A 17,908-nucleotide genomic window follows, 5' to 3' on the forward strand; every position below is an offset into this window, starting at 1 on the left:
ATAATTAAATTAAGCTCAGTAATGCGTTATTAGGTCATGTGTATAAGGCTCTTAGTAATTGAACATTAAGTCCTAATAAAGGGTGTTATTCAATTGTAAAATACACTGTTAATCTCTAATGGGCCCTCGTAGGGCTGGTACTGTATTACGATTCAACGAGTGCTCTAAAGCATACTGCTGCAAGTACACTCATTAAGAGCAATTACAGAAATGAGAGGTCAATCAGCCTAATTAATTCCGTCGAACCTTTGTGTTTACTTTCGTCTGTACAAATACACATTTGAGTGATATAATTTGCTCTCTGTGATCCAGGGGGGAATTCCCGCATTGCTTTGGCTGGTTAATTTCAGAGCGTGTTCCTCAGGGCAAGTCGCGCCCAGCTTGATTGAGCGTAGTCCTTCGGTTAAGACAACAGCCAATCACATTCCCACGGACATCTTAGCACAACAGTCGAAAATCCGACTGCTTATCGGTCTCAGCTGAGTCCAGGAACTTACGCTTTTTTTTCGCTTAGCGCGTCAATCATTTCAGCCAAGTCTCCGGTCAGCAAGCGAAGAGGATCCTTTTTCTAAAGCATACGTTGCGGCTCACGCTGCCCTCCATTACAGATGTACAGGCGCGACCGTATCTAACCTGGGTTCATTGCCTGACTAACATACCTGCTAGCCTGTCATCGCGGTCGCTGATCTACGCTCGTTCCCTCACAAAAGGACACAACGCAATTTCAAGGTACATTTAACGGCAATGCCGCGACGTTCCTGCCGTGTTTTCTTTTGTGAGATTGAAGGCTGTTTAAAGTGCGATTTACTGATCTATCCCGAGCGCCCGAAGTTTGTTTTTAAAGGCACAGTCCATTAGCTGGAGAGGATCTGAGAGAAGGGAGGAACAGTACAGTACATAGTAGTTGGAGCATTACCCTCCTGGAACAAGGGTCAGCTGACTTAAACACAGGTTCACTGATACTGAGCCCAAGCACTCTTACACCTTTCCTACAGGGAATCAATTTATATTTGAGAATAATATTGTGAATGAATTACAATTACAATAATTTTGAAATTATGATATGCATAATTAGAGATGTCTGACATGATGGAGGATGTAACTTAAGGTACACACTGCAGGCTCATACCAGGCCAAGACCCCTCCTGCCTTGCAGTTGCTCTGTGGATACTGTATGTACCTCTATGCAAAACCAGCTGTGCTTTTATTTTTAGCTTTTCTTCAGTTGCCTGCAATTTCCTTGAGTGAAAACGGGAGAAAAAATAATTACTTTGGGATGTTAATAATGGGTGTGCTCTGTGCATAATTTGACTGTTTTATGTTGTAATTGCGAAATGGACTTGAAAAGATGATCCAGATGTTAAGAAAAATGGGTATTATGTACGCTCAACAAAACTACGCTTACTTTGTGGCACTGATAATGAGAAGCCTTTTTCAAAAAACGGGGGGAAAATCTGCCTATAATAACAAAGTGCGTGTGCGTGTGTGTGCATGTGTGTGTGTGTGTGTGTGTGTGTGTTCCCCCTGCCCTATTTCAGGAGATCTACTGTCCTGTAGGTTTTCCCTCAAACCCTAACTAAGCAGACCTCATTCAATCGAGCTGCCAATCAGTAGAGTCAGGGGCTAATTAGCAGAGGTAAATTAGAGTTGGAATGGAGACCTGCAGGACGCCGTCACCTGCAGGAGCAGGGTTGGGTGGCTCTGCTGTATAGGTGCTCATCGACACTCAACGTTTGACTGAGCAATTAAGCCCCTAATTACACAGGTGACTCACCCCACCTGTGTCCCCGGGACTGAAATGGCTGCGGATGTTATGGCTAAAACCGAAAGCCAGCCGCCCCCGCGGATCCCCCCCGCGGATCCCCCCCCCCCCCCCGCGGGTCCTCCCCGCCGGTCCCCGGGACCTTGATCCATGGGTTTCCATAGTCTAAAAAACGGCCATGTTCTCCTCTCATTTTTTTACTGCTAGACGTTTTGGTGCTTGTGCACCCACTCAGTTTAACCAAGCTGTCCTACATTGGACAACTACCCATAATGCATTTTTTTTAGCACAGACATATCTATATCCAGTCTTGGAGAGCCAAAATGTCTGCTGGTTTTAGTGCCTCCCTTGCAACTAGTTCAGATTTGGAATCAAGGAAACCTTTAGCTGATCAGTGACTTAATCACCTGTGGGGGGGGGGGAGACACTGTGCCTGCCCCCCCCCCCAGGTTGGGAAACACACCCCTGGAGTAACATACGCTGGTAGAAACTGCAGCAAACACAATCACGAAAAAAAAAAAATAAAACCCTTACGCACCCCTCCTGATAGTTTTTAAGACCACCGGCTTTGTGCTGCAGTGGAATGGAAAAGCAATAGCGGCAGAGAAGAGCGCAGGCATCAATCTGGGGATATTAAAGTGGAGCGGACTGCGATATCAAAAACAACAGCGGAGATGACGGGGCGGGGGGGGGGGGAGGTGGCGGGTGAAACGCATTCCGTCTGCAGATTACGAGCAGCGACTCCGCGCAATCACATTACCGCCGAATCTAACGGGCCGCCGGACGCCGCTGCAACCGTCCTCCTGCTCCCCAACACGATCCTGACCTCAGCGGTTTTCATAAGAAATACCACACCACGTATAATATTCCACCGGGATGTAATATTACAACACGAACAAACCGAGCCCCCTGCCCAGACCCCCCCCCCCGCATTCTCCCCTCCCCCATACAGACACACACCTCTCTGAGACATACTGTACACGTAGCTTGTATACAAACATTTAAATATTATTATTCCATAAAAGTCGCAGTCAGATCTGTTAACTGCTTAACTTCCATTAACTAGTTATGGCCTACTGAGTATCTGTCTGTCAAAATACTACCTGTCACTCTGTCTCACCATTCTCTCCTTATCTCGTGGGGGAAGCACAGGGAAGGTGGTGCTTGTTTACTGCGTGAAATGTACGTCTGTAAGTCGCTTTGGATAAAAGCATCTGCTGATGATTCTGCATTCTAAACGGCAGTAACAACTGGCTTCCTCACAAACACACATTCATCAGGAGGGAGAAAGATTTAACCCAGTTCCCTTAAATTATTCTTAAAAATGAATTCCCTCACTTGAATTGCTTTTCAGCTAAAAAAATAAAGAATATGTATGTGACCTTGCCCATTCCTCTCTCCTCTTCTTCTCAGTTTCCAACTTTCTCTCAATTTGGACTTATCCCCAAGCAGCTGGGATTAGTTACTTGTTGCGTGTTCAATTTGAAAGGCTCCTTTCCCTGCCCCGTGTTCAATTTGATAGGCCCCTTTTTTTTAATCCCAGTTTCGGCAATCAGCCGGAACATTCCGCCCCCCCCCCCCCCCAATGCCTTCGCAGCTGATGAGAAGCAGAGGGCTGCTGAATATATTCAGATGGAGCTGATGGAGCTGCAGAGCAGAGGCTCTCTGAGGGCCCGGAGCCTGGCTCTGCCAGCCCTGTGGAGACACGGAGAGCTTCACCTTGTCCTCACACCCCCGCTCTCCAAAGAGCCTACCGCACACTGCCCACCGCCCCCCCCGCCCCCTGCCCACCACCCCCTGCCCCCCGCCCCCCGTTCACCGCCCACCGCCCCCCGCTCACCGCTCACCGCTCGTGGTCCCCTCGCCACGCTCACCCATTACAGAACAATGAGCCCAATTAAAATGCAGCGCAAAATGCAGTATTCACTTAAAAATACACAACAGGCACATATTAGCTTCCATTCATATATGCATGAGCTGTGTATCTACAGTAAAAGTAAAAGAGAGTTCGCAAAATGTGTTCACCAAGGGGGTGATGTAAAGCATGAATAATGCATGTAAAATAAATGTTCACTATATTTCATTACATATTATTAGTTATTAAGTTGTGAGTTACTATAGTGTGTAATTGTGTTGCATATTTTTAGATTTGTGTGCATGAAATATATTTTAACAAAAATGAAATGCAGTATGAATGCAATATAAATCTGATAATCTTGTAACATCAAAATTCTTGTTTTTTGTGGTACAGCTTGAGTACATAACTGGCTGATTGACTCTCCTTTGATTAAAAAGCCACATATGCCACAAACAGCCTGACACATATGAACCTCATATGAAAACATGGGTCTTTCCAGAGAACTGGAGCTGGCTCCTGTGAATGTGGTGCTTAACTCACATTTGAAAAAATCAGTTTCCATGTGTGTCTATGTGCTTCATTAAAAAGCAATTTTTTGTTTCAAAACCGATTCAAATCAGACGCATTTCTGATAAACCGTGACTGTATAAATGCGGTTCATTCCCACCTAGCAGTAACAGTTTCTAATGGGTGAGGTTGCCCTGGCAACAATGGCATAATGCTGACCTTTAGCCTTTTCTGAACAAACATCCGGCTTCTGAGGGCCTAGGAGTTTTTACAGGTCTGAGGGATGATTGATGGGACCCTGAGGGTTTAAACTTTCTTTGATGGGTCCCTTGGGCCTCGTCCGTCGCCCGTCCGTGTGGGTCACAGTGAAGCCCCCCCCCCCCCCCCCCACGCGGGACTCACCGCGGTCATTAAAGATCCTCACGCCACCGTTAAAAAAAGAGCAGGGCAGAGCTGACCTTATCATCCCTGTGAAATTCACACTAAAATCGGCTCCCGAAATCTGGCGGGTTAACCATCGAGCCATCCCCATGCCCCTGTCCACGGCTGCTCAGTCCCCACAATCTCCTGCCCATTTTCTGGTTATATATGGATGTGTGTATGCATGTATGTAAGCAGTATGAGATTGACAGCTGTGCGTCAGAGTGTTCTTATATATATTTATCTACACATATATGTGCGCTGTGAGATTGACAGCTGTGCGTCTGAGTGTTCTTATATATATTTATCTACACATATATGTGCGCTGTGAGATTGAAAGCTGTGCGTCAGTGTGTTCTTATGTATATTTATCTACGCATATATGTACGCTGTGAGATTGAAAGCTGTGCGTCAGTGTGTTCTTATGTATATTTATCTACGCATATATGTGCGCTGTGAGATTGACAGCTGTGTGTCAGAGTGTTCTTATATATATTTATCTACACATATATGTGCGCTGTGAGATTGACAGCTGTGCGTCAGAGTGTTCTTATATATATTTATCTACACATATATGTGCGCTGTGAGATTGACAGCTGTGCATCAAAGTGTTCTTATATATATTTATCTACACATATATGTGCGCTGTGAGATTGACAGCTGTGCGTCAGAGTGTTCTTATATATATTTATCTACACATATATGTGCGCTGTGAGATTGACAGCTGTGCGTCAGAGTGTTCTTATATATATTTATCTACACATGTATGTGTGCTGTGAGATTGACAGCTGTGTGTCTGAGTGTTCTTATATATATTTATCTACACATATATGTGTGCTGTGAGATTGACAGCTGTGCGTCAGAGTGTTCTTATATATATAATTATCTACACATATATGTGTGCTGTGAGATTGACAGCTGTGTGTCACAGTGTTCTTATATATATAATTATCTACACATATATGTGTGCTGTGAGATTGACAGCTGTGTGTCGGAGTGTCTGTCTGCCAGGCAGGGAACGTTCTGGAAGGCTCTGTGTGAAGCGCTGGGGGAGAGACACATGGTGTGTAAAGCGCAGAGATCAGAGAACAGGCACCACGCCCAGCCTCTACCAGGGAAACGGGACTGGATCCCATAAAAAAACAAAACAAAAAAAAAGAAAAAAAAACCAGAAATGGCACCTAAAATCCAAACAGTGGCCCAGACACACACACACACACACACACACACACACACACGGCTCACACTGGCGCCAGCGATTATCCCAAACGCTGGCGACCGGAGGACGTAATGAGACGGTGAAGCCTAACGAGCAGAGCCGGCGCTGCAGCCGCGTCCGCGGCCACCGTTTGCCCACAGGCCGAAGCCTGCCGCACCGCACCACGCCCCGAGGATCCCTGCCTCTGCAGCACAGACCGGGAAAGCTGCTCTCTGCAAAATAAACGCTTCCTCGTTCCCCTTGTGTGAAATGTACCCTTCGCTCTTTTCCACCTACGCCTCTCTCCGTGTTCTCCTGACAAAACTCAAAAATCTTTTGAAATAAAAAAAAAAAAGAAATCTGAAAATCTTTTCTTCCTCCACCGTTGAATTTATGGCTTTGATGTGGTGCCGGGAAGTCATGTGACCCAGCCAGGATACTAGTTTGGTCACAGTGACTGAAAAACACATGCATTTTTTTATACTAGCAAAATTGTCTTCAGTACTATAATAGCCACATTTATTACACACTCACAGATATGACCACATGGAACTAGGAATGCCTTTTCACCCTATTTAGATGATATGATGATGTCAGGTTTTCTCGGAATTTTGCAAACAAAAAAAAAACGTCTGTTTTTTTTTCTAAAGCAACATCATCCATCAGATTCAATTTGGGATTGATTCTAATTCTGATCGCTGTTGCACGCTTTCCACAAATGAAGTCAATGAGTCTACACAAACCTGACACATGCTGTTTTCGTCTTTGTCAAGGTTTCCTACCGGAACAGGCATTTAAGCCCTGTGACATGAAATGACATCACTGCCATTTAGCTGACGTGCGTGTCCAGAGTGGTTTACAAGGCAAAGACGTGTGAAAACATTATTAATGTGACTGGTAGTAAATAATGTCTCTCCTAACTTATTAATAAACACCTCTGCGTCTCCCGTATATGTCCAGTAAATGTCAGAGCGGTATATTATGAATGCAGGCAGTTTAGAAAGGGAACGTAGAAGTTTGCTCATTTCGAAATAAATAAATAACATACAATGTCAATGGACTACAGTTTTTTTTTATTTTTTTTTTTTATTTTATTAGTTGGATCTGATTGTCTGATTGAGTCTGAATTGTCAATAATTCACAATATTTTTGTGATTTGAACACACAGTGTTTTATTTTCATTTCGCTGTTTGTGAAACCTCTACATTTGTACAGTAAGATTGATGCACCCGCCTCTTACAAAGATTCCCTGCTCCTGATAATAACACAGAGTTTCTTGCAGGTGAAAGTGATTTATTTTGCAGTTCAATATATTTTGTTAGTGATTTGAGTCACGTAGAAATATTGCTATTTTCACCATTTTTAAGATGCATCATTTTGGTAAGAGAAACTGCTTTTTAAAAATATATATATTACACAATCTTTAATCTGGCCACGATTCACAGAACAGTAGTTCATTTTTTCTCCCTCACCATGAAATTAACTTTCACAATTTTTTGAATGATGATTTACTAGATTGGATGCATTTTAGAAAGCGTGCTCAAATTGTGCAGTCGCAATCCGAAAATAACAACATTGCTTCCCCACCCGCCCCCCCCCCACCCCTCACCCACCCACCCACCATACAAACACACCGCAGTCTCTCCATTTCCCCCGAATAAACACAGCAAGGCCTCATGGGAAGAAAGGAAAAGCGAATCCCCTGAGCACCGCATTCAAAGAACATTCACACAGCACCAGCCGCACAGTGGAGGCGTTCCTGAATAACAGGAGTGGCCCCATTGAGTAAATTGTGCAGTTAGACGCCATTACATGCTCGGGGTGTACAGGAGTAAGTGAACGATTGAGGAATACTGGAAATTTTATGTTCCCTCCCCCCTTTTCCCCCTCGATTTTGAAAGCTCAGTAAAACTCAGCAGGTCTTCTCGCTTCTTCTGTAATCTGCCCTGCTAATGCGAGAGAGCACGGAAAAGCTTCTGAAAGATCCAGTGCTTGTTTTCATACAGCGCTCCCCAAGATGAGATCGCAAAGACGCAAGCTGGAGGAAGACTACATGTGCAGCTTCAGTGAGTACTGTCACCCCCAGGCAATGCTCAGCAATGCTATGACAGTATGTGACTCCACAAACAGAGGTCCAGGTTCGATTCTAGACCATGGGGCCCATCCACACACTGGAACAGAGCCTTAACAGATACCAGACCATGGGGCCCATCCACGCACAGGAACAGAGCCTTAACAGATACCAGACCATGGGGCCCATCCACACAGGAACAGAGCCTAACAGATAAGACCATGGGGCCCATCCACCATGGAACAGAGCCTTAACAGATACCAGACCATGGGGCCCATCCACACACTGGAACAGAGCCTTAACAGATACCAGACCATGGGGCCCATCCACACACTGGAACAGAGCCTCAACAGATACCAGACCATGGGGCCCATCCACGCACAGGAACAGAGCCTTAACAGATACCAGACCGTGGGACCCATCAACACACTGGAACAGAGCCTCAACAGATACCAGACCATGGGACCCATCCACACACAGGAACAGTGCCCTAACAGATACCACACCATGGGACCCATCCACACACAGGAACAGCGCCTTAAAAGGACAAGCCTCCAAGCATCCCCAAGGAATGCATTAATTTGAGGATATTGTGCATGTGATCTCTCAAATGGACACGGTTTTCAGTGCATTAGGCCCTTCTGCCACAGAGAGACAGGGCAGCACGAGCCAGCCAATCACACGGCACGATAATTAGACATTAATATATATCAGATTGGTGCGGGTCGATGCTATTGACTTTCTGTAATATTTAATGCGCCTGTTTTATTTTGGCTGTCTGAGTCCTCTCCCATTTCAGTTTTTAGGCAGTTACACAGGCCGGACTTATTCGGGTTTCCACATCCCGCTGACATGCAATACGGATACGCAGGACAGGAATTAGTCTGCGGCAGCGTGAGGAGCCCCTGATGCTTTATAACCGCGGTGCAGACTGCGTGCTTTCTCCAGCCGCTCGGGCTCCCGGCCGAGGCAGTCGGGCAATGGCTTCCGCTGGAGTCGTGTTCCTCGATCGATAGTCCTTGTCGCGTGTCTTTGTTGTAGGAAATACGGCCGTTTGTTTGTAATTAAAGCACAGATTGTTCGTCCCCCCCCTGCCCACAGTCTGCAGTCGGCTCGCTTTACGGCACGGCTTTAGAGATCCGGAGGCGTGTCGAAATGAAGCTACGGGCTCTGCCAGGCACCGCTGCTGCTGATTGGCCCTGCAGGGCGCTGTTTAACTGGCAGGAGCTTCGTCCAGGGGTCAGCGAGGGGTCAGCCAACCGGGATCCGTGTCTCGTTGCTCTCTGGTGACCCCTGCTGGTCGATCAGGTGGTCCACAGTCGGCTGGCTAGAGCTGCCCGTTGTGCTTCCTCCTGTGACTCACGTCTGTGCGAAGTTGGCTTGTGGGCTGTGGTGTTGTAACCAGGCAGCTGGCAGCATCTCGTGCTTTGCGAGAAGAGCATCTGCTTGGCCACCGCCTTCACTAAAAATGCAGCTGTGCACGGGCGGGCATTGCAAAGCGAGGGTAAAATTGCAGTGAAGGGAGTGAATTGCGGATAAAAAAAAGTTATTGCCTAGGATACGAAACTCCCAAGAGAAAATAAAACCTGCTCAATGTTATTTCGCTTCTCGCAAGTCTAATGCGACATCTCAGTTAAAGCCGTATTCTTGTCACATTGATGTCTCCGGTGCATTACGCCTAACAGAATGTGCCGGAACTGGATCCGAACTTAGTATGCATTGAAAGATGAACTCGCCTCCCCAACACCCTCACTAACTGACTAAAGGATCTGTCAGTCGCCAGCAGCCACAGGTAAGCAAGTACCATTCCTGCTGCTGCTTCCATATTCCAGGGGAGATTTTCTGATCTCAGATGAGAGATACTCCAGTATCCCTCACCCTGTTCCCCAGGGACCAAATCCATGAAAATGTTGTCAGTGTAACCCTTCAGAATTCGCTTAATTTTAGATTCAGCGCTCATACCTGAGAAGTGATATGTTTAAGCCTATTAACAAATGTGACACGAGTGGCTTAGAGTGAGGTTGTGATGCTGGGAGGGGTGGGAGAAGAGATAGCAAAAGGGCTAATCCTCCTATTTGGCTGCTGTCAGCTGTACCTGTTCCTACCCACAGACAGGAGGTCTACAGGACCGTGGACAGCAGCTGTACCTGTTCCTACCCACAGACAGGAGGTCTACAGGACCTCGGACATCAGCTGTACCTGTTCCTACCTACAGACAGGATGGCCTACAGGACCGTGGAAAGCAGCTGTACCTGTTCCTACCTACAGACAGGATGGCCTACAGGACCGTGGAAAGCAGCTGTACCTGTTCCTACCTACAGACAGGATGGCCTACAGGACCTTGGACAGCAGCTGTACCTGTTCCTACCTGCAGACAGGATGGCCTACAGGACCGTGGACAGCAGCTGTACCTGTTCCTACCCACAGACAGGAGGTCTACAGGACCTTGGACAGCAGCTGTACCTGTTCCTACCTGCAGACAGGATGGCCTACAGGACCGTGGACAGCAGCTGTACCTGTTCCTACCTACAGACAGGATGGCCTACAGGACCGTGGACAGCAGCTGTACCTGTTCCTACCTACAGACAGGATGGCCTACAGGACCGTGGACAGCAGCTGTACCTGTTCCTACCTGCAGACAGGATGGCCTACAGGACCTTGGACAGCAGCTGTACCTGTTCCTACCTGCAGACAGGATGGCCTACAGGACCTTGGACAGCAGCAGTCTCGCACGCAGGCATGCTCACCTGATGATGCTCAGTATGTGGCCATGTGCATGCCCCAGTTCCTTAGCCACCCATGCAAGAGTTTAGCTTCCGTCTCTAAAAGAGAACCTCATATGATGCCAGGACTCAGGGCAAGTTTAACTGTTTTTTTTTTTGTTGTTAGAAATAAACACCAGATAAGAACTGATTTCCTTCATCTGGATGTTTTATTGCTCAGTCACTTCCCTGCACAGTACTGGAACTCAAAATCCTGTGACAAAAAAAGACCCTGAGCAGAAAAGTGTGGTTTGGATGAGCATGTGACGTTGATGAATATGGACACCCATGTTTTGCAAATATGGAAGCAAGAATTTCTTCCCCTGAAGTAGTTGGGGGTAGTTGGCAAATGTTTCTCTCTCTCTCTATACATGCCATTATATGTAAAACATACCATGTGTGGCAAACATATTGTGTTTATTCACATCTGACAAAGTTACTGTGTGCATTTAGTCATGATGGATTTGTATGTATCATTACCATACACTGAACATATGTAGATGCCTCCCAGGTGTCTGTGTCTATATGTATGAGTGTGGGCTGTAATTCCTTCACAAACCACCTGGTATTGATGTAAACACCCTCAAATTAAAGCTGACAATCTACACTTTAACCCCCTATTCATTGTGTATGTATATATATAACAATGAATAGGAGGTTAATGTGCATACTGTCAGTTTTAATTTGAGGTTACACATACACATAGTCTGCACTCATTTTGTTTTAGAATATTTTTTTCTCTTAAACAGCATTTAAAAAAAAAATTTATGGCAGTTTAAAATCATTCAAATACAAGTGCCATGTGCTTGCCACCAGTCCCGAGCGCTAATTAATTTTCTGGGAAAGCAAGAATACCACACTTGTCGGGAGCCAGGTGTTAAGGACTGAGATCACGTGAAGCGTTTTGAACTGTGGAACAGGAGATCAGACGACAGAGCCGCCTGCCGCTGGCAGTGCAGAGCGAGCGGCTCATTAAAATGGCCGCTGGCTAGGCCCTCAAAGCCACAATTACCCGCCTTTCCTCCAGCCATCTCCCTCAGACTGCAGCTTTCACACAGCCCTGGACATCCAAACGAGGGCAAATACCTTTTTAAATGTGTGTTTTTTATTTTTATTTTTTGTATTTTTTTTCAATTAACATGTTCAGGCTATTTATCTATTTATTTTTGAAATACTTTCAATAGCAGTTACCCTAGGTAAAATGGGAAAAGTAATTGCCTTTAAAATTACACTTCCATTACATATAATTATGACTTACCCTTAGTCTAAGCCTCTCAACTGTTGATATATTTAATGCAATTACTGAATGAGAGGCCACACAAAGATTGTTCCAGCTCAGTCAGAAAAGTATGCTGAACAGACTTTATTGATCAGGCAGTATAATTAGCTTCAGGAAGTATAGCAGTATCTGCTGATTTGTACAGTTAAAATATTGTGATGCACAGGATGAAGTGGATGGCAAACTGAGTTTATAAATACCCTGATAATGAAATCCCCCCCCACAGTAGATTATGTGATGGTTCCCTATACATTTTGGAAGTGCTTTTTTGAATGAATTAATTTGTTTGTTTGTTTGTTTGCTTGTTTGTTTATTCATTTATTAAGAGATCTAGCTTGTCCCCGTAACTGAGCTGGGTGATATGGATCGGTTGATAATCACTTCCTTTGGCAATGGGGAAAAAAAAAATGCATTATTAAATACAAATTTATTTTTAATTGGGAGCGAAAAAAGGAAATGAGAATTATGACTGAACATGAAAGGAGCTGCGTGCCTTACGGAATAGAGACAGTGCAGTGGCAAAGGAAAGTGCTGTGACATCTCCAGCGACGCGCTACAGATCAGATTATACGGCTTTGTGATCGCTTGTATGATATGGCGGTGTGGCTTGGTTCTCTCTCAGAACAGCAGATGAATTGGACGCGATGAGCGCCTCGCTTAGACCCACGCCAGCCTGGGTGTGATCTAATTTATTCCTCTTCCTCCTTACATTTTTTTTTCTAATTTATTTCTTCTTTCCCAGTTTTTTTTTTTTTTTTTTTTTAATGAAGCAACTTTTTTCTCTCCATCATTACCTAATCTCGCTGCCATTTGGCCTGTTTGCCTTAGTCTATAGTGTGAAATCCCGCTACGATACATTCAAAAGGGTCATTAAAATATTATTTTTGAGATTTTTCACTCAGTTCCTTGGACTTGTAACACTTCTCAGGTTTTGGTCTCTAGATACACATTACAGAGATGGATTCTACATCTTGTGGTCTTGGGCTCGATATCACATAAACGTGGTCTTGGTCTGGGATCTTGGTCTACAACCCATACAGTCTTGGTCTGGGTCTTGCTCTTTGGTGGTCAAGACCGTGGTCTCCGACAAGACCATTTTCTCCCTGTCCAACATCCCCAAGATAATAATCACTCCACACCACCACTAGTTTGTGCCACAGACTTGGATCAAAACACGTATTTGTTTTGAATTCAAATACTTCTCTACGCTTTACTGATCTTGTCTGGCGTATTGGAACCAATTAAATACTCTCAAAAAGTGCAAACCCCACCTTCTGGTCATATTGGCAGGCTCAGTTACACCAGGCAAGATCAATAGAGCACAGAAAAGTATGTGAATCCGAAACAAATACGTTTTTGACCCAGGTCTGCTGTGCCATAACTTTTCTGCTGCAGAGAATTCACTCACTGAAAGTTTCTTTTGTTGAGTATCTTGGAAGCTTTTCTCTCCATGGCTGCCTAGTAACATGGTGATTAAAAAAAAAGAAACAATGTCTGTTCTCCTAACGTCTCCCACAAACTGCTAATTATTTAGCTATCTGCCAACCCAAAATTTAGCTGAATACAATCATGATTGTCTGTTAAAAGCACTGCACACATAATGCCACAGGAACTAGACGTATAGTTTTATACACAGTGTGGGCTGCTTATTTATTAATTTCTTTTCAATTTCTTGCACATATACAGAAAATTTGAAATGTTTTACAATCTTCCTGGGGTCCATCGCATTTGTACATCCCTCCTCCCTGACTCTTGGGGAAAGTTTGGTGACTGTGTTCTGCAATCATATTTTTTTATCAAGATTAGATCATTTTAAAAATGTGCTAAATTATTCAAACATTGTAGATGAACCTCTTAACAGTAGCTCAAACTCATACGCTATTAGGCAGGAAAACCTTGGCTTCCTTTGAGTCACAATGCTCTTTCGTTACTTTCACCTCAAACAATAACGTTACTAATTAAATTATCACTACGATGAATTAGAGTTGATTTTGATAGATTTTGATAGAACAGGGATCTCCTGGGACCACTAGAATCAGAATTTGACAGAATGTCTCCAAAGCTCCAATTATGGAATACAAATATTTAACAATCGGCTCGGCAGATTCTAAGGGCGGTTCTAATCAGTCTCTAATGATTATTTATGTCATCATTAGAGGTCGTCAATGACTGAAACGTGGTAGTCCTAACATTACATTCATAGAAAGCACTTAAACTGCGAAATTTGTTGAATTCCACGATATCTCACAGGGTTGCAGTTTTTTGTAATGGATCCTATTCTTCATTGCAAAAGTTCATTATTCATTATAGTGTGGTGCTTCATGACTGAATAGCACAGAAAAATGAAAGTCTCAGTCTGTAAAAATTATATAAAAGTGCGATACCTTCCACCTTATCATCCCAAACACAATCTGAGAACTCTTATCCTTCATTCAGAAAATTTCAGCTCACATCACCAATAGTGTGCTCTGCTGGGTGACTCTGAATGTCGAAAGTGACAAAGATAAGATGAAGGTTTTCTGCATGTTTGAGATTAAATGGAAACCGCCACTGAGGCATCTGTTTACATCCTGAAGTTCTAAGTACAGTTAATATTTAAGCCACGTTTGTAGTATTATATATTGTATGAATATATTGGTATATTATTTGATCCGATTACTATGTTAATTGTTACAGTTGTGTGTGTGTGTGTGTGTGTGTGTGTGTGCAAACATACAAATTGAACTTGATATCTAATCACCTAATTGATCTAACTGATATCAATAAACACAATGTTTTTTTCAAATAATTTTATCCAATAAATAGACGTTATACATGAGATGACACACTGAGAATGAAATAAAAAGTTCACAACAGAAGCGGGGAGACAGCAAGTTATGAAAAATGTATTAGTAATTCTTTTTGTTTTGCAAGATGACCTCTTCTATCATGTACTCTTTGTATATAATTATGATTCCTCTCAGTGCTGATACTGTTCATTTTAAATGTGCTTTATCAAAATATATTGTTCTCCCGAAGATTATGTAACAGCACAGCAAAGAGAAACTTTTAGGAGAAACATTTTCCCCAGAAGAAAATGAAATTAAGCAATATAGGCTACATGTGCTGTTATAGCTGTGAGCGCAAAAAGCAAGCAATGTCATATTTATCACTAACTTAAAATGTAATAGGATTCCAGGCGCATTAATGCAGCTCTGTTTAAAATATGAAATGCTCCGTGGGCGAAACAAGGTGCATAAAAATATGAATATGATTTCATTTTTTTGGTATGATTGAGTACTTCTGCCATCAATATTGATAAATGAGATTTTCTCTTTCAAGTGTGCCGCATCGTCATAACATTAACAAAGTGATGTCTGCATATATGAAGTGAGAATAAATCCCATAATTAATGAAAGATCATCTCAACCAATGTTTTAATAAATTGTGTGTTTCCCTTTGCGGAGAACCAGTCAGATCCCTGCGTTGTATCAGTCCTGTATCAGCTAGCGTCTCCTATATTGCCATGACAACAGTTGCCATGCATTTGTCAATCTAATTGTGCAGGATTTGCATGAAGTGCATGCGGGGGCTCGTTAATTATTCATGAGCTAATTACATCAGCATAAATCAGAGGCTTATGACAGTTCACAAATACTAAGCCGCAGTGACGGGCCAGGGTGCTGATGAGGCGTGGTAAACGCTCGACATCTTCGCTAATGGAGATTTGGCTTTGGTTGCATCCCAATCAGAAACCAGCACAAACTGTGACAGCTTCTAAGGCGGGGATTTTACGTTCTGTTGCCGATATTACAGAGAAATCTTTTGTTAGCTTTTATTAGTCGAATCACAGCTGTGCCTCGTATTACTGAAAAGTAAAACTATTCAATAATTCAATTTATAGACAGCACCAGTCTGTGTTGCTCTTCGGTTTGCCAACAGAATTCAATAATTACTATAAAAATGGATTGTTTCAATCCTGGATGCCGATTGGTTGTGATTGTAAATCTGATGCAGTGACAGCTAATCAAACAGCATGTTCGTAAACAGTATTACTCCACACACAATCCATTACTTAGAAATAATATAACAAAATTAGTATCACTACGTCGTAAATTGTTTCTACGTGACATAACCACTTTTATATGCCCCGTCGACAGCCCTAAAGGTCATGGATTCGATTCCCGGGTTGGACACTGCCGTTGTACCATTTGGCAAGATACTTAACCTGCATTGCTTCAGTATATATCCAAGTGGTGCAGTGTAAATGCTATGTAAAAAAAAGTTGTTTAAGTCGCTCTGGATGACAGCATCTGCTACATTGCTGTAATGTAATGTAATGGTGCATTAGCAGTTCATATAAATTGAAAAATGAACAGAAGTGGTGTGGGCTTTGTACGGTGCATGCACCAGAGCTATAAAAATGCCCGAGAAAATGCCACCTGCTGTTTTGTGTAAAAATCTTAGGGATAAAGTGCTTCAATTTTTCCAGCACAAGCAAATAAGTGCTGTTTTGCATAATTTTAACTCTTAACTGGGACTCAGAAGTGTTCTCACGCTGCGGGGTGGTCAGCCAGCGGCATATAAACTGAAACTTAGCAATGACGTTGATTTAGCGGTATGGCTATCAGATGACTCAGCTCAACACCACCTCACATCAGGACTCCTTTGTAAGGGGGGGGGGGGGTGCATTTTCTATTTTCAATTTTGTGTTTTCCATGTTGTGCATTTTCTATGTTGCGCGTTTTCGATGTGAATTTTATGTGTTGCACGTTTTCGATGTTGTGAATTTTATGTGTTGTACATTTTCCATGTTGTGCATTTTATGTTGTGTTTCATTGGTAAGCTGGCTCATTTATTCAGGCTATTTCTGCGTGCCGTACACATCAGAGCATGCTGTGCTGGTCCTGTCCACCGTGTTGATCAGAGCTACGTTGAGACGGAAATAATTACTTTTGGCCCAGAGCACTTGATTAGGTCAGCCCACACTTAGGAATGATAGATGGATATCGATAGCCAGTGTCACAGCTGTTTCGCTGACCTGCGTAGTTGAATGACGGTTCGATGCGAAGGGAAAATCAGATGTTTTTTTGCTCAGCCTATCAGATTGGGTACAGAGTAATTGCACTGAATATGACTGTAAGCGCATATGTTATGCCAGAGTGCAGAGCTGTTTCCAGCATAACGATGCAAACTGCTCAGTGACAGCACAGCACTGTTCGCAATGACATGTCCACTGCCAAGTTCCAAATTCAGACTATTTTCTGTTTGCCTGAAGCCTTGCTATTTGACAGCACTGAAAGACAACGACTTACGCCATGATACATGGTGTGTGTGTGTGTATGTGTGTGTGTGTGAGTGTGTGTGTGCATGTGCATGTCCAATATTTTGGCTCTAGCTCACAAAATTAGACTGATCTGAAGCATCTTTAAAGTTCATTAAAAACATCTAAAATCTATGCAATATCTGAACAATATTTTGGTAATGATGGATATGCTGTAACTGCTTAGCACCAGCTCTAGCGGGTGATCTGAGTTCTCGTGGCTGTGTTAGTTATGGTGAAAGAGGAATTATATCTAAAATATTTATAACAGTTCCAGCACACCTCTGTATCACAGTGTTTGTGGAGAATGTCTACATTTCTGTTCAGCATACTGTAGGGCTCGACTATAATGACAAGCTTTTTAAAAGACATTAATTTTAAAAACTACTTTCAAAATGGGCATGTTGTGACAGACTGGCGTCGGTGGATGGATACAGGGTCAAGCTTTATGGATTCTCTAAAAGATGTGTAATTAAAGAAACGGAAAACCTTTGTGTTCACAGATCCGTAAATGACTCGGGGAGAATGACGCATTCTCATGTTTACCCTGCTGAATAATGACTTGGTGGTTAATAAAACGGTGGTCTGGTTTTGGGGAAAAAAAATTCCACAATGAGAAAATTCAATACCTAGCACATTTGCAAAACAACTTCCCTTTTATTACTTGAGTTGGTTGCTTCAAATGATCGGTATAGCTTGTCATTCATGCATAGGCCTATATAGTTGGATTGGAGCGACATTTTGAAGTG

The 17,908-nt window shown here is 43.3% G+C and overlaps 1 long non-coding RNA gene across 1 annotated transcript; it reads left to right on the top strand.

The window, feature by feature from the left end:
* The first annotated feature begins 319 nt into the window (after window positions 1–319).
* On the top strand, window positions 320–3,148 carry LOC135236552 (uncharacterized). Its single transcript, XR_010324612.1, has 2 exons — window positions 320–729; window positions 1,539–3,148. It is a non-coding gene; the product is annotated as an uncharacterized LOC135236552 (long non-coding RNA).
* Window positions 3,149–17,908: the final 14,760 nt, after the last annotated feature.

This window comes from Anguilla rostrata, chromosome 12, assembly GCF_018555375.3.
Source record: "Anguilla rostrata isolate EN2019 chromosome 12, ASM1855537v3, whole genome shotgun sequence".
Lineage (NCBI taxonomy): Eukaryota > Metazoa > Chordata > Actinopteri > Anguilliformes > Anguillidae > Anguilla > Anguilla rostrata.